Here is a 22,846-nt window from a genome sequence, read left to right on the forward strand (position 1 = left end):
CTCAATAATGTGAGATCATAATAATATGTGAAGCAGCTTTCTTGGGGGAGTGTATTAAATTTTTCATAGCCACAACACATATCAGAGATTGGTTAGAAAAAATTGTGTTCTCCTGCCTCTACCTCTTTTCCCGAATAAATCCCACTTACCCTTAAATGTACAGCTCAGTAGCCCCTGGCCCATCACCACTGCAGTTTAATGGTTCTTCTATTTCCTGTAGTTTTTTGTATTAACTTTCATAATAGCAGTATAAACTGCATTTACCACAGAATGCCTTTCCTTGCATGTAGATTTTTCTCTTCAGAGAATGTGTATTTTCCATGTAAATCACTGTACCCTCCAGGATAGAGTGTTAAATATTTGTTTCTATGATGGATGGATGGATGAATAGTTAAAATACTCAGGTATTATCTGGGGTTTTTTCAAAGAGTAGCTTATGAAGAATTCATGACATTGTCTAGCTGATGTCTAGTTGAAATCTCAAGTTCAAAGAAAAGGGGGGATTTCAACTACAAATTCTCTCTGGCTGGGTGAGCCAAAAATGATGCCATCTGATTAGGAAATATACCTCACTGGGGAACTAAGAAAAGATGGATGATGGTGAAGTCTGTAAAAGGAGATTGGTCTTTTCTGATTTTATCTAGGGTTTGCATGGCTTCCTTGCCATGATCATTTTTCTTATTTTCTCCCTTAATTTTTATATGAGGTTTATTATATTATAGGAGGCTATAGAAGGTTAATTATGTCAGTGAATCAGCCAGAATTCATGTAAGATTTTTATCTCTGAAAGATTGAGATGACTGGCTTAGGAAGAAAAGATTCCTAGAAAGTAGTGATTCGGATATCCATGACTATCCTAGTCATGATTTTTACTTTTTGAAATGATAGAAAAAAACCTTCCTCTGAATAAAAGGGCTTATGTATTGACATAGCTTACTAAAAAACAAAAAAAAAAAAAACAAAAAAAACCCATCAATTTTATTTGCTTCACGATGCATCAGAAAACACTAAAAGCTCAATATCTGTTCCAAATTATCAATGAATTGGTTTCTAACTTGGTGAAATAAAAATTTTTTTCTTAACTTCACATGTAGGACATGTGCTCCTCTGTAACTAGAGAGGAAATTTTTATTGCCTAATGGATTCTTCGCACTAATTAGGGTTATACAATTATAGTTCAATGAACGAAAAAAAAAAAAAAGAATGCTCATGAGAAAAATAGCACACTAATTGGGGTTTGAAATATGAAAAGGAGAAATGCCTTTATCCAAGGAACACCAGTCTTTTGCCTCTCCTTATAACTCAAGGAAACACTCCATTTCTAGCTATATACTCCTTCTCTGCCTTATCTTTCAATCTCATGACTCCCTCCTTCTGTCCTGGTCTTTGAGCTATTTTCAACCCAGAACCCAGAGTGATTCTATTAAACTGCAAATCAAATTATGTCACTCCCTTGCTGAAAACCTCCTAGTGACTTTCCATCTCACTCAGCTCTAAAGCCTATCACTATCAGTATCACTATATCCAAAGCTGTAAGAAAACCTGACCTTATTCTGGAACAAGAGACTATATTTTTCAAGTTTCTTTACTGTATAAACAACCTTGAGAAAATAGCCCAGAACAAAAGCAGGCAGTACCTCTGATCACAATATACGTGGAAATGTGAGAGACACATGGAGAATTGTTTCTCAACAATTAGGTATTTTATTTGTTGTCTGTCTCTCCCATTACATTTTAAACTCTAAGAAAGAGGGATTAATGTTTGTCTTCCCTGCTGTCCACCAGTGTATCTCCAGCACATGGAAGACTACCTACCTAATAATTAATATTTAACATAGACTTGCTGACCTTCTTCCCAGAGGTTACAAAGGAAGTTGGCTGACAACCAGATTACAGAGGCTGAGAAGCCCAAGATGAGTAGTCAGCAAGCTGGAGAGCCACAAGGCTTGTGATGTAGGTTCCACTCCCAGTCCAAGCCCTGAGAACCAGCAGAGCTGGTAGTATAAGTTGCATTTTGAGTCTGAAGGCAGGAGAAACCACTGTCCCAACTCAAAGACAGATAATTCATTCCTCCTTCTTTCTTCCCTCCCTCCCTTTTTAAAGCTTATTTATTTTGGAGAAAGCACCAGCAGGGGAGGAGCAGAGAGAGAGGGAGAGATTGTGGAGCCGGATGAGGAGCTCGAACCCACACACTGGGATATCATGACCTGAGCCTAAAACAAGAGTTGAACATGTAACTGACTGAGTCACTCAGGTGCCCCAGAAAGAATTCTTTCTTACTCAGCCTTCTATTCTATTCAAAAATAGCCTTCGACAGATTCTCCTCCCTAATGTGGGTGGGCCTCAGCCAATCTGTGCTCAGGTTGCTTAGAGCAGAAACTGAGGTGCAAAGGTCAGGATATAGGATAATTTGTAGTATCATAAGTGTGGCTAAGAAGTAACCAATGAGAAGAGGGACTGGAGTGGGTAGAGAAAATGCTATTGGGGTCCCGCACCTGGCCTGAAAGATACGGAAGACTACTGTGATGTCTATTGGAATCTTCTGTATTCTTTTCTTTTGCTAACTTGGGAGGGCCCTGAGAGGAATGAGACTTCCTCTCCTTGTTTGTTCTTATACTGTAGGATTTAGACTTGAGCTCCATCTGTCCAACAAACTACCACTTTCTTTGTGATCAAGTTACTTAAGCTGGGTAGGGAAGGGGGATAAGGGTCATCTATGGGTGAGGGTGCAAACTCAATTAGCAGAACGATTCTCTATACAGTACTTGGTCCTAAATATATCCTACAAAAGGACATAACTAGAGATATCATAAAGTTTTATGTTTAGAAGTTAAAACAATGTTTAAAAATAAAAAACCACCATCACAGACACACCCAGAAACAGTGTTTAAGCACATACCTGGTATTAGAGCTCTGTGGAGAGTATGTTCAGGCGAGTCTGAAGAAGGGATAAAACAGGAGAGAGCACCCCAGGCCTAGTTAAATTGACACATAAGATAAACCATCATAATTACTAGAGTGCTACCAATTCTTAATAGGTACTAATAAGTAACACTGTTCTAAGGATCTGATGTGTTGAGACCATTCTGTTCGGGGTCATCTTTGCCACACACACAGATTAGATGATCAAAGGGGAAACGGTTAGTTCTCCTTAGCAGATCATGGCTATTGATGAACAAGCTCATGCTAAACTAACTGAAAATGAAGAACTTAGAAATATATGAGAGACAAAACAATTACGTTTGTTGTTGTTGATTTTGTTAATGTCTCTATGTTCAACGTGCAGCTTGAACTCACAACCCCAACATGAAGAGTTGCAGGCTCCTCAGACTGAAATAAAGAGGGTTGTCCCCACAGGATAGAAGCAGTGTGGAATGCATGTCTGTATAAGTGTGGAACAGGAGGGACAAAGGCAGTAGAGAACCACCTTTGTGGCTAATAACACTCCTCAGGCATAATTGAGCTGTCTCCTCTATTCACATTAAAAGTTAAGAAATATGCTTTCTTTCTAAAGTCCTTTTTTTTATATCGTGTATAAATGTAAATTTTAACCCTCCAGGTAGCTCAGTCATGGAACTGAATCTTATTTTACTACTTTCATTAGACTTACAAACATACACTATTATGTTAAACATTCTTTGTAACTAGTTATTTTGAAGAAAGTGCTATCCAGTATCTGGTTGTTTTTCCCAGGTACTAAAGGAGTTACAAGTAATAAGAGGGAAGCTCTAAGTAAACAAATTATTTGACCTGTTTAATTTTTAAATTAAAGTGTTTGACACTTTATAGCTTCACGTGTTACATGTATTTTTTAAAATAACTTGAAAAAATTGCAACCATTACCCAGGTTTCTTGTAATACATAGTTATAAAAAGTTTGTTCTGCTGCTTTTTCATTTTGGAAGAATCAGATTTTCACACGTTGAAAATTAACCAAGGTTATTTTTCTTTTGGAAAAAAAAAAAAAGGCTTTGACTCACCCAAATCTCACAAGACTTCTTTCAAATCTTTAGCTTCCCTTTGGGTACCTTACTCATTACTTCCTGAGAATGACCCATCTTGTAAGTACAAATGACTAGATTTCTAGAGATGGTGCCTCACTGAGTCATTTTGGCCTGAAAACCCCATTTCCAGGGCACAACATCACGGATAGCAGCATACCCGTTATGAGACATGCGTTAGCAGAACTGAAGCATTAATGCATCAAAAATGTTTTTTCCTAAAGTTTTTGGATGTCAAACAGAGAAATTAAACTGAGTGTAAGGTAGAAGCCATCCACTGAATGTGGTCATGTTCTGTTTTGTGGAACACGTTCTGCAACTACAAACCGGCAGTCGGTTCGCTGTGGGAGGTGGGGAGGGTGGGGATGACCTAAGCTTGGAGGTAAGACCAGAGGTCAGGACTCGCCAAACTAGGGATCAGAAAATCTCAAGAGCAGGGTGGATGTATTACAGAATTAGAATTGTGAATGGGCAGTCCTAAGTAGGAACCTGTAGAAGCCAGTAAGTCATATAGAGACTCTGGAAGTAAATAGAAGACATTCCAACGAAATCTGGCTAATAAAGGCTGGCTAGGTGAGTTTACTTTTTAAAAAATGGGTTCATATGACCTTCATAAAATTAAAAAAAAACAACACTTATGTGTATAAATTTAAAAATCAAAGGGAGAATTGACATCTTGGCAATATTAAACCTTTGCATTCGTGAATAAAGCTCCATTTATTCAAGTTTATGTTCTTCAGGCTTGTATTATTCCTCCAAGTCTTTCTGTTGTTAGGGCTATTCCTGGCTTCCTTGTGGTTTTGTCATTACTATTGTTTCCTACAATGGAAAAAATTTTTTTTCTATTTTTTCTTCTAATTGGTTATTGTTGTGTAGGAACCTTAATAATTCTGATGTTGACCTTGTATCCTGCACACCTTGTGATATCTTCTATTTGTGAAAATCCCACAATACATAGGTAGGGAATACATTTAATTTTGTTTCTTCATTTGTAATACATTGCATTGGCTAAAGTTTAAAATCCATTAGAGGAATTATCTATATTTGTCATCTAAATAGATTTTTTTAAAACAAAGTGTTGAATTTTATGAAATGTTTTTTTTCTTCTATTTATTATAATCAGGTGGTTTACCCTGTTAACTTTTATTAATGTAATACTTACTAGTTTTCTATTGAACTCTTTCTATATTCCCAGGGCAAATGGATTTAGAACATGATGTATCATTTTATATACACCTTTACTTCTAAATACTACTGTATTATTTAATATTTTGGCATTTATATTTATGTCAAATTGCTCCCTGAATTTGATTTCATTTTAAAGTGTGCTTTTTGTAGATGTGTCCTTTTCATTTCTAATGTTTGTGTTATGTTTCATCGATTAATCTTATTTCTCTTTCAGTTTTTCCCCCTTAAATCAGGTTTGATTTCATTGGTGATGTTTTTCACTTCTTTGTTTTCTACTTATACCTGCTCCTATTATTTTCTTGCTTCGACTTTCCTCAGATTTATTTTGTTTTTACTTTTGCTCTATAGTATTCTATAGAATTCTAGATTCTGCTCTATAGTATTTTCAGTTGTCATTTGTTTCTAAGTGTGTCATCATTTTCATTACAGCTTCCTTGGTATCCTGTGAGTGAGTACCTAAGGAGCACGTTTTAAGGTTTTAGTGTATGTGTGTATGTGTTTTCATACATGTTTACTCTTTCGTATCTAATTTGCTTGCATTGTGGGTAAAAACCGAAGTCTGTATGGTGTTAATTAATTTAGATATTTTGAGACCTTCTCTGTTCTCAAGTTTCTATCTCTGGCTTATAGTTTTAAGGCTGTTTCTACAGTGATACACTGCAGTGTTTCTGCAGTGATATCAAAGACATGGAAAGTGTGGATACTAATCATACAGGTCTCTTGATTTACTATTCTGAATGTATTCATTGCCTTTGTACGTGGGCAGCTCCATAGAAACAGTAACATTTAAGAGGTGGCTGGGTGGCTCAGTCACTGAAGTATCTGACTTTGGCTCAGGTCATGATCTCACAGCTGGTGAGTTCTAGCCCCACATTGGGCTCTGTGCTGACAGCACAGTGCTTTTTAAAATTATGTTTTGTGAGAGGGGAACTCCCTTCCTGTCTGTAACTTTAAACAGTGGCCCCTGACTCACCTGAACTACTTTTGGCTCTCTACTCACAGGGGCTCATAGAGCTTAGCTCTTGGTCCCTACTGCCTGCTCCCAGACCCAGAGCTCAGATGACCAATGGGTTTGGGACCTACTCAGCATCCTGCTTTCTTTCCGCTTCTGATTCAAGATAAGTTTTAGTTCACCTTTTATCCTATTATGCCATTTTGGTTTTTCCTTTCTGTATTTTATTCCTATGTGTGTTGATCAGAGGAAGTCATCCAAGTATAAACTTCCTGCACTTTATTTATTTAAATGATTTTATCTTAAAAAATTTGGAATTTTTCTGTGTATGGTATGGGATGAATATCTAACTCCTGTTTTTTTCTCTGAATAAAAGTATCTCATTTATGCAGTGATAAATGATAATTCAGTCCATCCTGTGGGATGGATTTAAAATATCACAAATTGGGGGTGCCTGGTCAGCTCAGTTGGTTAAGCATCTGACTATTTCCCCTCAGGTCATGATCTCACATTTCGTGGGATCAAGCCCCACATTGCATTCTGTGCTAACAGCGCAGATCCTGCTTGGGATTCTCTCTCTCTTAAAGACATAAACAAACAAACTTAAAAAATAATATCACAAATTGGTGGACTCTGTAAAATTGATTTGGAACTCACCAAGATGTATAGTTCTATATTTATACTTTCTTTTGGAATTCAAGTAATTTTGAAAGGAGCCCAGTCTTTACAGTTAGTACAGTTCACAAATTTCTTATCATCTTAAAATCCATTTCACTGATGGTACAACTTGCCAGGCCCTAAAAGCATCGAGTATGCAAATTATAATGTAACATGCAAGTCCTTTACCTTTCAAGCTCACGGACGCCATTTCTTTTGACTCATTAGGAGGATTTTTGAAAAATATTTTTCTTCTGATTTTGCTTGCATGTGGCATAACTCTCTCCAGACTGCAGGTGGAATATCTGCAGAGGAAACGGTTAATGTCTAGTCTAAGATTTGGTAGTCAATATTTGGAGCAATGTCATCTTTTAAAGATCACTAAACCTCGCTTGGCCTTAACTTCTTCATCTGTTAAAATGAGAGAAACAGATTATCTGACCTTTGAGATTCGTGTAGGAACATGGCTGTGTCTATATCCCGGATCTGAATAAATAAAATAATAGTAAATGGCACTTGGGAGGAACTACCATATGGTGTGTAACTAGGTGTGATGCTCTGTCTAATCCTGTTAATTTAAAATTCGTAAAAAAACCATTAGTGAGTTGGAAGACAGAGTGAAGAACCTATTAATTACATGGGCAAGTGATGCTATATAAGGGGATGTTACAAATGGGGGAAGAAATGATAGGTGTGGCATGCATGCCCAAGAGAGAGTAAAGCACTTGCTGACTAATGTGCACATTATGTTTGTTATTCTAGCAAGAATTTTTCTTAATGAGCCAGATTCTCCCATTGTTTAAAATTGTTCCCTTAATTCTTCCAGGTGCTAGAGTACCATGCCCTGGAGTATCAAAACTGCCTTTGATGTTACCCTCATGTCCCAAATGTTGCACTTGCTGAAGCGTGGTTTAGGCAGCTGAGAAGATCTGACTCAATTTAATGTTCACTTTAATGTACCAGGGGTTTTTACATGATATCTTGTTTTATCCCTGGAGGATTATATTAATTGCAATGGAAACACGGAGGTAGTAACACACTTAGCATTATTTATCTCGGCATTAGGCACACTAAGGACCTATTTAGCTGGTGGGAACTTCAGAAGCATCATTTTCAGTTTCTAAAGAAATCAAGTTTTATTCCCAATCCTTTGCATTTCTTAGCAAGTCTCTCTGTAGCCTTAATGAGCTATTCACCTTCTCAAAGGAACACTGAGTATTAATAACAAACTATCCATATTGCCCAAAGGGACCAAGGTTTTGTCGACTTCTAGTCTTCCTAATTTTTCAGATTCGCTGACTGTGGCATAATTCTGGTTACTTATTCTTTCCCGTTTTGTTGCTGTTGCTCTTGTTTACCATCAAAGCAATTTCATAACTTTGACATGCATGCTACTTTCCAGTGCTCTGAAATGTTGATTTCAGTATATATACTCACAGTTGCCGTAGCTCACGTTCAGACTAATATAATGTTATCAAATATTTGCCCTTCATGTTTCTTTGTCTTTCTCAGGTTGTGTTTTGACAGACATGAATTGAAGTTACCCCTTAGGACTCTTTGCCTAATCTTGGCCTTTCCCCCTCTGAAAGAAAAGAAGACAGGTTATATTTTCATGTTAAAGTTTTACAGTCACTCCCTATACAGGGGAAGTGAAAGGAAGCATTAAACATAACAAATTAAAGCACGTTTAGACTTTCACACATTTTTATCTGAGACAACTATGGTACCATTTTGCATACTTACATACTGTCTTCCTATCTTTTTGTGTATACACAATGCTTTTCCTTAGTTTTTTTTTTTAATGTTTATTTATTTTTGAGAGAGAGAGAGAGAGAGTCTGAAGCAAGCTCTGTCAGCACAGAGCCCAACGTGGGGCTCGAACTCAAGAGCCATGAGATCATAAATTGAGCCTAAGTCGGACACTTAACCAACTGAGCACCTCAGGTGCCCTTGTCTACACCATGCTTTTGATCAATTTTGCTATTACCTTTGGGGAACAGTGACAATTGTACACCTAAGCATGTCTGCTGCTACGAATTTTAAACACTTGAATTTTGGTTAAGAAGCACAATGCTCCGTTACAACATTATTTGTTGGGAAAACTCAACCAAGCACCAGTGTTATCAGGATCAGGTTTCTGAGGACTTGAAGCTCCAATCAAGTTGTCCCTAACCACTTTCATTCATAGGTGGGCAGTCAGAGGGATAACTGCATAGGCACATGTGAATGGCTCAGCCTTCTCCAGCAAAGCAAAACATCTGAAAGAAAAATAACCACTTGACAGACAATAAAAATTAATGAAATAGCATTTCATTTCTTTGGCATCAAACAGTACATTTAACGGACCATTATAAACAGCCATATAATTTCTAATTCTAAAAATGATATAATGTAATCAAGACCTGTCTGGCAAAAATATAATCTTAATTTGGTTAATCTTGTGATTTCGCTCCCAAATATTCTGGACTGAGTTGCTGGCATTTCTTTACACCTAAAATAAATTCCACTGCACAAATATTTGAATATCTGCCTCAAATTGTGTTTCACAGGACTAAAGCTTAGTGTTATTCTGTCAGCAAAGGGTCTGCTAGCATTCTCCTGGGTGCACAGTGTTCGATGAGATCAGAGGACACCAAATAGAAAACAGTAGGTCAGATCTGCTTTACATTTGTCTTCTGATAGGTCTGAATTTTTTTTTTCAGTATTTGATAATCAGCTGCTACCACTTAAAAACGGGTATAATGCATATAAAGATATGGGTTCCTTGCTTTTCTTTATAAATCGAGAGATCAGACAATCCTGGGACTACTGAAGTATAGCAACTGTTGGCCTGGACTGAGTAGTGCTGCTCCCTGCTAGTGTATTTTCATAGTCCCCTCTCATCCTGTTTTGATATTCTAGATAATCCATTTGCAATTTTCAGAAGTAATGCCCTTGTTCTTCTCATCCTCCCTTGGAAATCACGTAGAGTCTCCAAATGTCAGTACCAATGCCACATTTTCCTGACATAGCCTGTCTTACTCGCTAAATTAAGGCTCTCCTCCTTTGTCCCCCATTGAAACCTTGGATATCGTTCTATTAAAACATTTATCCCATTAATGATGTCAGAAGGCATTTCTGTTTTGTCTGTGGCCCTTATGTTTCTCCGCCTCCTGACTTGTTCCTTGAAGGCAAAGACCATACATCATGCAGACTTAATGTGTTCACAATCAGCAGTTTGCTCAGCACATGGAAGCTCAATAAACTCTGGTTGAATAGATGATTAAGAAGTAAAATATGTAGGGGCACCTGGGTGGTTCAGTTGGTTAAGCATCTGACTTGGTTTTGGCTTAGGTCATGATCTCATGGTTTCAGGTATTCAGGCCACCAGTCTGGCTCTGTGCTGCCATCACGGAGCTTGCTTGGGATTCTCTGTCTCCCTCTCTCTCTCAGATAAACTTAAAAAAATTAGAGAAGTAAAATATATATTTAATTTTTGTTAATGTTTATTTATTTTTGAGAGAGAGAGAGACAAAGCATGAGTGTGGGAGAGGCAGAGTCAGAGAGACACAGAATCTCAAGTAGGCTCCAGGCTCTCAGCTGTCAGCATGGACCCTGATGCGGGGCTTGAACCCACAAACCATGAGATCATGACCTCAGCTGAAATTGGATGCTTAACCAACTGAGTCACCCAGGCACCCCTTAGGGATAGGTTTCATTAAATTCAGCTTTAATGACAGGTTTCATTAACTTGAGCTTTTTTGACAATTTTCATTCACACTTTTAACGTTTGATGGCATAAGGTTTCTTTCTCTTCTCTTCCTCCTTTTCTTCTATCCTATAGGCTATGGGTGTACATGCACAAACACCTACACGCACACATACCACCACATAGCAGAATAATCATACTTCATAAGTATCCACTAATTTGGAAGGGTGCAGTAGTACAGAAGTATCAATTTAAAATTTGCAATATAAATATCAGACTTATATGCCACTGACTTATATAGTTCATTAAATCTCATTTTTGTTGGTTGTTCTAAAGGTAAATGACAAAAATAAGATTAATTTTATGCAGAGACAGAATTAAGAGAAAAATGATGCTCTAAAGGTTCAGACTCTGCTATTCAGTATGGATCGTGTAGATGTGGCTGTTGTCTGAATGGAAGTTAGGAAATTTTACATAAGCTCTAAAGGAGTTGACTACAGAAAACTTCTTCGTGATTACAGTAGCACGTCTACTTGCAAATGTGGGCCATGAATACCCTCATCTGTGTGCCTACCGTGGAGCCGTTTGTCTTTATGGGATTTTGCACAGCTGACAGCTAATGCAGGCGTTTAAATGCAAAATCTGACACTGATGTTTTCCCCCCAAATGACACTTCGATACATAAATTATATGAATGTAGTTAGCACTATTCATTTATGAAATAATGTAGCTACCACTTAGTAATGCAATTCAAAACATCTTTCACTTTATTTAGCCATTTCCAACCCCATTACATGGAACTATGAAAAGAATAAAAATTGATTAGACAAGGAGCGACAAGTGGGCAAAAGCATTTCCCAGCATGTTGCCCGCCTTGTGGCAAAATGATGGAACAGTAACATTTTACTTCCTATTGAGGAGATGTTGCTTGCTTAGGTGGCCTGTTTCTGATTAAAAGCATCTTTGTAATATTGCATTCACTTCCATAAAAAGGAAAATATGCTCTGTGCCAAAGAGTCTAGTACTAACTGCAAAAAAGAGATGTTACTGTGGCAAGATAGGATATTCTTGGTTCCAGTCCTGTAGGATGGTGGGTTTTGATCGGCAAATTAGGCTTCTAAGCTTCTAGTTTCTCTACGTTGGGTCAATGATAAAAGTGGAAATAATATAACCATTACTAGTGACTAAGTTAAGACTAAGTATAATTTTTGAGAACTTTTTGAATGCAATTTCCTTCAAATATATTATCGGTAATTGTCAAAAAACCCTGGAGATGGAGTACTGTCCTTTTTTTATAAATGTGAACTCAGACTCACCCCAGCTAAGTATCTGCCCGAGGGGGGCAGTGAGCGTTTGAGCCACGCCTGCAGCTGGTAACTCCTTAGCTTTCATTCTCCCAGGTACCTTAGGGCCTATGATGCCTATTTGTGTAAAGATAAGGGGGTCCCGCTGTCTTCCTTAATGTAATTTGTGGGTCTGTGTGGTGGGGTTCCTCTTTGTTTGCTTTCATGAACTTGTTAGACTTCTGACAAAAGTATTTTGCTGTTTAGGATTTTCCTTTTGAATTTTGGGAGACTGGTCTGGATGCAGACCTGCTCTGTTTCAGGAGTGGTGGGGAGAACACACATTCATCTCTCTGATGGCACTTGGGTGTGCGGTCCTGGCAAGTTATGCATTGTCAATGAGCTCGGCACACACTCACTTGTGTACTTGCTCACAGAGGCTGACTGAGAAGCAGCTCAAGCTAGAGTCTGATAAAGCATAACTGGTCAAGGGACCAGGGAGATATTGCACGTTTACTTTTCCATCATGTGAGTATTAAGTATGGGGACCTTGCATTTTGAGCAGAAGGCTGGTAATTTCTCACGTGATCTTTATCAAGAAGTACAAAATCAGTGAGCAGCATACAGCTTGAGGAATGTGTCTCAGGTGGGTTGTGAATTATACAGCCAGATGGCCTCACCTCCCCAAGGACTGTTCCAAAGTCATATACATTCTTTATTCATTAATTTTCAATTTTTTGCCTAACATTTTCATTGGTATTAGCCTTTTCTGCAAGGGAAAAATCCTTTTTAATAAAAGAAAAGAGTAAATTTGGATATTACTCATTTTGCAGGAAAATACAAACCTATACTTAAAAAAAAAAGTAAATGCTAAGATAGTATTTGTGATCAAAATATATCCACAAAGTGTTTTTTGCCCTTCATTTATCAGAACTATTTAAGTCTTATCATTTCCTTCTTACTGAGGTCATGTGCCTTATTAGTGGCAGACAGAGCTTTATAGGCTAAACATATTTATGTTCTCTTTTAAATATAACATAAGGCTTATTGCACAGAACTGTTTTCCTTTTCCTCTGTTTCTTTTTCTAAATCCTATATAAGCCTGATACTCTACTTTTAGTCAACTGGACTCTTCACTAATTTTATACAGGAAAAGGTATGGGGTTGGAATCTCAGGCTGAAAATCTAATATTTGGAAATCAAAGAAAAGACTGAAATGATCACGGTTCACACCAGAAAAGCTTTATGTTAAATATAGACAAGGAGATCCTAAAGTAATTGGTATAACTAAAAATGTTCCTTTCTTTCAAAGTTTCATCCTCAGCCTGAAGCTTGTATCGTATGATTTCTGAAGCAACTGTCACAGACATATGATGGAAGAGCAAAGCAAAATGAATCCTATCTCTTTTGCATTTATATATATTCATTAGATCAACACATTCTTCTTTCTGAAAGTGGTACTTATGAAATTATGAACACAGTGCAGATGGTCTGCTCTAATCGGTCCAGCCTCTTCACAGTCCATGAACAGAGCCTGTCGGTTCCACCTCCAGCAAGGTCATTCTGCTGCTCTCTCTCCACCTGTCCTCACTCCTTCCCTCCAGGGTCCTGCACCCGAACCTCTCTCTCACCCATTCTTCCTTTGTCTCAGCAAACACGTAGCACGTAATTGCCCATTGTTCAGTCCTCTGCTGTGCTGCTCTTGGGTGTGAGTCTCTCCCTCCACTACTGGATTGTGGGCCCCCTGAAGATAGGGAGGCTGTCATCTGCACCCCTCAGCACAAAGCAGAGCTTGGGTTCTCAGCAGGAACTCACTGATTGAGAGCCTGCTTTCTGCTACTTTATTTTTATTATTTAATTGAGTGAGATTCTGCAGGACGTAAACTGTGCCCTTGAAACCAAGGCACCCTTGGGAGCTATATTAACTTAGGGCACATGGGCCCTATTTATTTACTGTTTCAATATACTGAGTTAGCTGTACTATCAATCACATAATCTGACAGTCTTTTAAAAATGCAGTGCTTCTTCTGCATCTTTTGGCTTTGCTCCTTCTCTGATGACCTTTTGGAAGCAGTGGAGTGGGACTAGGGTAAGAGGAAGACTTGTCATGCTCTGTCAACTTCTACAACCTGAATTAGAAAACTGAAGAACAAGGATTCCTCTGTCATTTTTTAAAAACGAATAAAGCAGTACCCTTCCTACAAGTACAGAAAAGCATAGTATTTCTATTTACTCTTAGAATTGTAGACATAGGATGAGGTGAGTGTTTCCCTTAGGGTGGCATTTGTCAAGGTAGACCTGTACTTATATTCCTGTTTTCTCTTTTCTTTTATAGAGGCCGTCTGGTTCCTGTGTGTGTCCGAGATAGCATGGATGAGTGTTTGGGGCCTATTTATGGCTAGGCCCCCAGACACATCTCAGCCAAGGTACATTTCCATTCAAGTATTCCAAATAGTTCTTCCCTGTCCATCAGGTTTTCTGGGAGCTCTGAGTTAGGAGGATGGATCTAGTGGTGATGAGCTTGAAGAAAGCCTGGGAGGAACAAATAAATCCAAGACCAGACTGCTGCCTAAATAGTCAAGCTACAGAGGTAAAAATTTTAAATGTGCCTAGGTTGGTGTTGAAATGCCCATTGTTTGAAGGGTGTCTGAACAGAGCAAAAACAAACCAAAACAAAAAACAAAAAAACCCTCCTGGGCCTTCTACCCCAGGAGAAAAGGGCTGCTAGTGGATGCTTTTAACTAGGCTAGATAGACCCTGGACTGCCCAGAAATTTTGATGAGAACTTAAGACTTGGGTAAAAGACTGATTAGGTAGATGAGACATCCATGAAGGGAATCTAAAGTCTGATGCTCTCACGAGGACTCTGAAAGAAGATAGGATTCCTGACATTCCTTGCCAGGGTATAGTAGCTCTTAAGCTACTACCACACCTGGCTCTCTAGGCCTCAGGGTCCTATACTCAGCACACCTTTATTGCTGGTCTCAGAGCTGGGCAAGTGTTGGTGGGGATTCTCATAAGGACTCCTGAGAAAACAGATCAGTTTGGGGCTTTGACTAAAAATGGCATTAGGGTGGCCTGAGACCATTGGGCCAAACCTAGTCCCTGGTTATGCCCTAGAGTGAACCCAAACTCTCAATCTCTGAATTATTCTGATGGATCTTCTGGCTTTCAAGACCACAAGGGCTTTCTCTGGGCAAGATCAGATGCCGGGATTAGGCTCCAACAAAATGTATTTCTTTGGAATCCATCTAGCATGGAAATAGCCTTCCCTTGGTCGGCAGCCCATGTGTGGTACAGCATTGCTCAACACAGCACATTCTTCCTAACGTATGACTTCAGAGGGAAGGTGGCACTAAGTGTGGAGGGTTGAGGGTAGAGGTTTCTCAGAAATGTCTGTTGCTCAAAGCTGCTATTTTTCTCAGTTGAACAACTTTGAGCTTATTGCTTTCATTTTCCTCAAATATCTATCAAGGCTTTGTAACTTATGAGCAAACAAACTGAAACAGAAAGCCATTTTTTAAGTTAATTTTATATTTGGTACAGGATTAGAAACTGCTCTGTTCACACATCGGCTATAGCCTGTAGCACAGAAACCATGCCTGCTTTTCCAACACATCGCTGTGATATTTGGTTAGAAGGGGATTAAGGATACGAAAAAGAAAAAAAGGTCAGTTTCTATTTGTAGGTAATTCTCAATGTCCCTTCTCAGAATCTCAATTACCACTTCTCTCTTATTTTCTTTTCCATGTGTGTCATGGCCTTAAGACTTGTTGGAAACATTAACGTCCTACATTCTCATCAGCAGCCATGGATCATAGTACCACTCACTAACATTTTATTACAGTGTCCTGAGCTGCCCAGTCACCTCATGCTAAATTTAGGTTTAAATAAATAGAACATCTTAGTTGCAGTGCTACTAGAAAGCAGCTGGAACAAGAATAAGGAGATCTATTGCTTTCATATTGCTGTATTGTGACAGGTAACTGAGAAGTTTTTTTTTTGAACCAAATATATAGATATTGATCATGTTCCTGAGTCATTCTGAATACATTACATGTATATTCAGATCTGGTTTTGAGTTCAAAAGTCCCCAGTTGAAACAGTTGTCAGCCCCTTAGCCTTCTTAACCCCCTAGATCGTTCAATTTCGTATTTCTGGTTTATTCTGGAAAGATTCATGAGATGCACCCTGCCTCCCCAACAAGTACAAGGGAAGGACTAATGTTAGTGTTCCTCAGACTCTTGTACAGACTGCCATGAGCTTGGTTGTACAAGAAATATTTCCTGAAGGGATTTGCCTTTTAACGTTATAAAATCAACACTTAGTTAAAAAATATTTTTTTTTAATATAAACACAACACAAAATATAAAAGCTGCCATGGAATATAAGTTGAAACAGTAATGGTACTCTTACCCCTATCTTCTACCCAGTTTTCCTCCTGAGAAGCAGAGGCTTCCTGTGTAACTTTTCAAAAATCCTATATTCATTTACACACACACAGAGAAATGTTTATATGTGTATATCAAATGCTAAGTATATATACTGTCCTGCATTTGATTTTTTTTTTCTAACTTAACAATGTGTCCTGGTGAATTCTGTATCAACATTACAAAGCTAATGAATTCTTTTAAAGAGCTGCATCAGATGTATTCTATGGATATGTTGTTCCTTTTTACTATTATAATTTTATTATTAACTTTTTACTATTATCAATGATATAGCAAGAATATCTTTGTATATGTCATTTTATAGATGGGCAAGTATAGCTAAAGGATAAATAGAATTGCTGTGTAAAGGCACTGATAAATTGCTCTCTACCAATTTCTCCTCTAACCAACTTACAATGCATGTGTTGACTATTTCCTTGACATACCCTGTGATACCCAAGGGAAAAAAGTGACATTATTAATGGCAAACACTTACATAGCACTTAGTCTGCACCAGGCGCTGGTCTATGTGCTTTACATATATTATCTCAAGTAAGACTCACAACAACCTTGGGAAGAAGGTACTTTCATCTCCAATTTACAGTTGAGATAAGATTTTGCTTCAGGTCCCCCAGCTAGTAAATAGAAGATGACATCTGATCCCAAGCTGTCTGGCTCTAGAACTCAGTTCCTATAAGCATGACCCTAAACTGTGCTAATCATGGCATTTTTTTCCCTGAATATTCTCTGATATAGAAGAAGCTCTCAGGAAACAAATGTTCAACTCTTCAATAAGGAAGACAGCACCCCCATCATCCTTCCAAGTATTAGCTCCCGGCTCACTAGCATATTCTCTAACCTTACTCTGGCCATAATTTGTTGAAATATCAATATTGCTATAGATGAACCTTGCACTACTCTGGCCTATGAGTTCCTCAATTTCCTCTCAGTCATCTTAACCTCCACGCTATCTCAGCTTTCTTTTCTTTGCTGTTCCTGTTTTCCCACTCAGTCCTTTTAATATCCATACTCCACCACTCTTCGCCCCCACCAGAATCTAATGATCCATTGAGCCTATCAGTTTTTCACTGTTCATTCCCACAACGGCGCCCTCATTTCCCCCCAACCCAGTAGCTTAGATTTCACAGTCCATTGCTACAATTAATCTTACTTAGATTACTGTAGAGCTGGACTCTACACCTCTACACTTGACAAGTCACTCTGTTCCCTTGCCCTCTTCCAACGTAGTCTTAAAACAGCAGGTGACTCTCTTAAAATATAAGTCAGATTAACTCACTTGTCCGTTTAAAACCCTACAATATGTTCTCATTTGATTCAGGAACAAGGCAAAGTATTTCATACTACTTGCTCTCTTCTTCACTCTACTTAAGCCCCATGTTCCCATCCCCAAATCTTTGTACTTGTCTTGTGCTTTTGCCTGAAACATTTTTCCTCCAGATTCCTATGTGGCTCCCTCCCTGTCATAATCCCAAGGAAAATAGTGTGCAAATGTTAACTTTATACCTTTTTACTATAGAGCTCAACATAGTGTATTTCCCATGATTAACCAAACTTTTAATCAAATCTTATCCACTTACTGTTAAAATTTGGTGTTAGATTAAAGGTTTCTCTCACTCTTTCTGATGCGCTTCTTCTCACTGTTAATATAAATTCCTGGTTTTGGAGATGGAGGTTTACTTAAGAGATCTGACATGAATGTAGCTACATTTGTTCCAGAGCAAGAAACTGTCAAGACTGACTGTCACCATAGTGCTTGGCACATTTACACAATGAAAGGCTACATAGTCATTAAAAAGTAATAAAATATAGCCAAAAATGCTGATACAGAAACATCACCAAACTAAGAAAAAAATAAGTGAGAAAAAAACCCGTATATCCACTGTTTCCTATATATTTTCCTACATATTTTGATTCCCTATAAATTCCTATATAGGATTCCTATATATTTTCTCTACTTGTAGGTGTAAGTATATGTAAGTTACCATTAAGAGTTTACATTGGGAAAAAAGAGGCTAAGGAGATTTTTAGTTTTCATTTTCTTTGTTTTACAACTTTATTTTAAAACCATGAACACATTTTTAACTTCTGTATTTAAATTTAAAGTTACATTAAATTATTGAGCCGAGTTATCTAGCATAAACTTATTTATTTTAGTGAACAACAAATCACTCTTGGGCTCTGAGCATAGCACCAGGCCAGGTGCAGGGGAGGCCATTAAAGAAAAAACAATCACTGACCTAACCAAACTTAAAATATGATAAAGGAAGTAAGATTCACAGAATCAATGAGAGAAGAGCACAGAGTACATATAATTCAGGCTAATGTCCTTGAAGTGAATGATATATATTACATGAATTGAGACAAGGAAAAGACAAGTTGCCAGGTGTCATCAGGCCAAGAAGATATAATCTGCATTTAGTGTTGAAAGAAACCTAAGGATTTGATCAGGGAAAAGAAATGGAAATGACAATCCAAGAAGGAGTAACATATATCACGCAGCTTTAGTAAGGTCATGAGGAACAAACCAGCAAGGTCAAAATGTTTTAGGAAAGTGGATTAGCACCAGCGTGAGGACTGATAGAGATGGGCAGAGACTGGGGAGGAAAGAAGTTGAAAGGTCAACAGAGAAATCTAAGTCTGAATATTTCTGTCTGAAGTAGAAGAATAAAATTTAGGTGGAGAGAAAAGGATGAATCCAAAATAGGCTGAAAAAGAAAAAGCAGTCTTATGTAGAGCCTGATTAAATGTTTGCCCTACAAAATGATTTTTGGAGAATAAATATTTCAGAAAAAGAAATGTTTCTACTTTTCTTACACTGAGCACATACTGATACAATATCATCTCTATCCAATTAAGAACTAAAGAATAGAAAAATAGTTTTATAAAAGGTCTCTCAGTAGAATTACTGATAGCTATAAATCTATTTAGTAAAATTGAATATAAAACTCAAAAGAATAGATAAAAACAATGTACTAAGAATAATCTAGATGCAAAATTTAGATGTAACAGAAAATATTGAGAAGCTAGGTACATGAAAAAAATAAAATACATTGCAAACTCATGGTTTCTAGAGGGAAGGGAATGGTTTTATGTAACTCTTAATATAATATTTCAACCTTGACTCCAAACATTGACAAATACTGTTGTCTCCATGCCACTTCTCCTGGAATGGCATAATCCTCCAGGATAATGTTAAAGGAACAGAATTCAAGGTATAGAGTGATTAGAGTGCTTTGCACCCCTACATAGAGCACAGAAGGCTGATCACCTGCTTTTTCTCAGGAAACATTTCTTAATAAGAATTTTGTTTTGTTTTGTTTTTCAAATAGTAATGCCACACTAAATGAGGCAACTTGGATGAGACCACTACATGATTTATTACTTATTATCTACTCCAACCTGGGTCACAAAGAATAGCAGTAAGTCTGCAATGCCCAGAAGGTCTCTGTTGTATTTCCCTGCATAGGTGTCACATTCTTTCCCTTCACTTACTGTTCTTGATCTCCATCAAAACTCCTTATCAAACTCTTGCTAGACCCTCCCCAAAGTGAGATTCTCCAGGCCATGTGTAATTCCACCTATAATTACTGTTCATTTAACTTGCATATGGTTTTTCTTATTATAATTCATTTTCATAAGGCAGGATACTATTGTCAGGTCAATACAATGAAGCTTTGCCCAGAACTCCTAATGCTGCCTGAGCTGATTTCTAATAGGTTCTTGCCTATCCTTCTGCTATAGGATGAAGAAATACCTCTCAAAAATGTCTACTCCCTAATGTCTGAAACCTATAAGTAGGTCATGTTACATAGCAAAAAAAGACTGTCCCGATGTGAAGTTTATCGATCTTGAAATGGAAAGATTATCCCTTTCAGACAAATCTAATCACACCAGCCTATAAAAGGAAGGGAGAGGAAGGGAAGGAAGCAAGCAAGCTAGCTGGTTGTTTCATACCTATTTAAGTGATATTTAAGAAAAATTAATTTGGCAACTTTTTGGTGAAAAGTTGACTAAATCAGAGCAAGACTGGATTCAAATTGCTTGTGTGTTATTTTAATATTGCAGTAAAACCAACAAAACAAAAAATAAGAGGAGAACCTTTCCCAGCTGGAGTCAGAGGGATGCAGTGTGAGGATCTGACCCAAATCCTGACTCTGAAGATGGAGGAAGGGGACTATGAGCCAAGGAATGCACGTAGCATCTAGAAGCTGAGAACACCCCTCAGCTGATAGCCAGCAATTAAACTGAACCTCTGTCCTACGACTGTAGGGAACTGAATTCTACCAATAGTCCAAATAAACAAGAAGATTCTTTCCCAGAGCCTTCATAAAGGAATACAACACTGCTAACCCTTTGATACCAGTCTTGTGAAACTCTAAGCAGAGACTTGAGCCCACTGGACTTCTGACCTACAGAACCTGAAGTTATAAAATTTGGTATGAAGGTACTCAGTTTCGGGTAACTTATTACAATAGCAATAGATAATTAATATACCTTCATAGTATGTTAAGAGAATGCAAGTCATGCAATGGATTCTACTTTTCTCTGTTCCTGTTCTCCCTTCCTTTCCCCTCAATGTCTAGCTAATAGGCACAATTCTTCTTCATTCTACAACTTAACTTCAATTGCTTCCAGTAAACTCATGCTTATCCATGTTTAGTATGCAATAGCTTCTTGTTCTGATCAATGCATCCCACTCAAAATATAAATTAAATGATTTTTAAATGTAAAAAACAAGATTAGAATTTAAAATAGGTTACATATGGTTTAAAACAGAAATATAAGACAAAAGACATGAATACATATGGCAGAAATCAGAAAATGAAAACATCAGTACAGCATTTTAAAACAGATAGAAATCAGGGGCGCCTGGGTGGCTCAGTCGGTTAAGCGGCCGACTTCGGCTCAGGTCATGATCTCGCGGTCCGTGAGTTCGAGCCCCGCGTCGGGCTCTGTGCTGACAGCTCAGAGCCTGGAGCCTGTTTCAGATTCTGTGTCTCCCTCTCTCTGACCCTCCCCCGTTCATGCTCTGTCTCTCTCTGTCTCAAAAATAAATAAACGTTAAAAAAAAAAAAAAAATTAAAAAAAAAAAAAAACAGATAGAAATCCTTTAACAAGTAAACATAAGACCCAATATTTTCATTATAATAATAAATGTAAATGGGAGATTAGACTGTAAAACAAAATCCAAACAACATACTTAAACCACACTGCACAGGTCCACTTATACACGGATTTTTTTGTTTCAATAAACACAGTACAGCACTGTAAATGTATATTCTCTTCTGATTTTTAAACCTTTTTCACTAGCTTACTTTATTGCCAGAATACATATGTATACATAATACATAAACAGATGATTAACACATTTTGTATATTTTATCAGTAAAGCTTTTGGTCAAAAATAGGCTCTTAGCAGTTACATTTTGGGGGAATGACAAGTGCTACATGGATTTTTGGCTTGGGGGGCGCTTGGTTACAATAATAACATCAGACAATGAATTAAAAACAAAAGGCTCAAAATAGGATAAACGTAAAAAAGCTCAAAATGGGATGGATTGGGTCATAGGATGGAAATAACAGTCTTCACTTATTTTACTTATTTTGCTTTCACTCATTACTATTAAGTAACAAGACTCATTTGAAAACACCTTTGCACACTCATAAAAAATTTTTCCTTGGAGAAAATACTCCCCTCCAGTTTTTAAGAATAAATCATGTCTGGATACTAAGATGGCAGCATAGTAGGAGGACCCTAGCCTTGTCTTGTCCCTGCAACACAACTAGATAGCTATCAAATCTTTCTAAATACCACCAGAAACCATTTTGAGGACTAAAAGAACAAACTGCACATCCAAAGGGAGAGAAGAAGCCACATAGAGGAAGGTAGGAAGTGTGGAGATGTGGCTTAGAGGAGAAATGGATTCCAAGTGCTACAGACAGGAAGGAGCCCTTGTCACAGAGAAAGGCTAGAAAGTGGAGTCTGCAGGAAAGGAAAACACTTCCCCAAAGCCAGCGGCTGCAAAAATGAGAGGGGCTGATTTTCTTGTGACCAGCAGGGTTTAAAGACTGCAGTTTTAAATAAAGGCCAGCAGGCTTGCCTGGGATAGAGCCCTGGGCATGCTCCACTACTTGTAGAGAGAAATCAGGCAAACCACCCAGGGGGCAGAAGGCTTTGAAACAGTGACCTGAGAAATGCCTGGGATGCACAGAGGGGAGATTATTTGCTCCTCTTGGAGTGAGTTGCTGAGAGGTAGTGTTAATGGGATGCCTCTCTGGAAACAAAGGAGCTAGCTCTTGCCACTGCCCTCCCCCACGTCTCAGCATAAACATAGAACTACCTGTATTAAGAGCAAAACACTGACACTTGCTGTCTACCCTGTTTGTTCCAAGTCCCATACTGCTGCATTGTGGTGTGACTGCCCTTCTCAGTCAAGCTTGCCTCAGTCCCAGTATGTCAAGATCCTTCCCCAAAAGACCAGCAGAAACCCCTAAACACACCACATGTCCTGACCAGAGTCCTGCAAAGCTTTGGGTTTGTGGAAGTAGAATCAGGTCTCATTTAACAAGCAGACCACAGCATATCTAGTTATAACTTGCCATATTCTGGGCAAAAAGCAAACACTA

The 22,846-nt window shown here is 38.0% G+C and overlaps 2 long non-coding RNA genes across 7 annotated transcripts in view; one reads left to right on the forward strand and one right to left on the reverse strand.

The window, feature by feature from the left end:
- Positions 1–22,846, forward strand: part of LOC122200915 — a 101,094-nt gene that overhangs the window by 69,931 nt on the left and 8,317 nt on the right. For 2 of the 5 annotated variants that reach the window (XR_006193987.1, XR_006193994.1), the window contains 4 exons: positions 13,081–13,325; positions 14,104–14,194; positions 15,315–15,438; positions 20,285–20,663. This is a non-coding gene — a long non-coding RNA (uncharacterized LOC122200915). The remainder of the gene's footprint in view (positions 1–13,080; positions 13,326–14,103; positions 14,195–15,314; positions 15,439–20,284; positions 20,664–22,846) is intronic. The other 3 variants (XR_006193991.1, XR_006194000.1, XR_006193999.1) reach the window with 3 other exon arrangements.
- The window catches only part of LOC122200904, a 44,752-nt gene that overhangs the window by 16,655 nt on the left and 5,251 nt on the right, over positions 1–22,846 (reverse strand). For both annotated transcript variants that reach the window (XR_006193984.1, XR_006193981.1), the window contains exons 2-4: positions 8,235–8,379; positions 6,987–7,102; positions 2,900–2,975 (exon numbers count right to left, since the gene is read on the reverse strand). This is a non-coding gene — a long non-coding RNA (uncharacterized LOC122200904). The remainder of the gene's footprint in view (positions 1–2,899; positions 2,976–6,986; positions 7,103–8,234; positions 8,380–22,846) is intronic.

The sequence above is a fragment of the Panthera leo genome, chromosome A1 (assembly GCF_018350215.1).
Source record: "Panthera leo isolate Ple1 chromosome A1, P.leo_Ple1_pat1.1, whole genome shotgun sequence".
Taxonomy (NCBI): Eukaryota; Metazoa; Chordata; class Mammalia; order Carnivora; family Felidae; genus Panthera; species Panthera leo.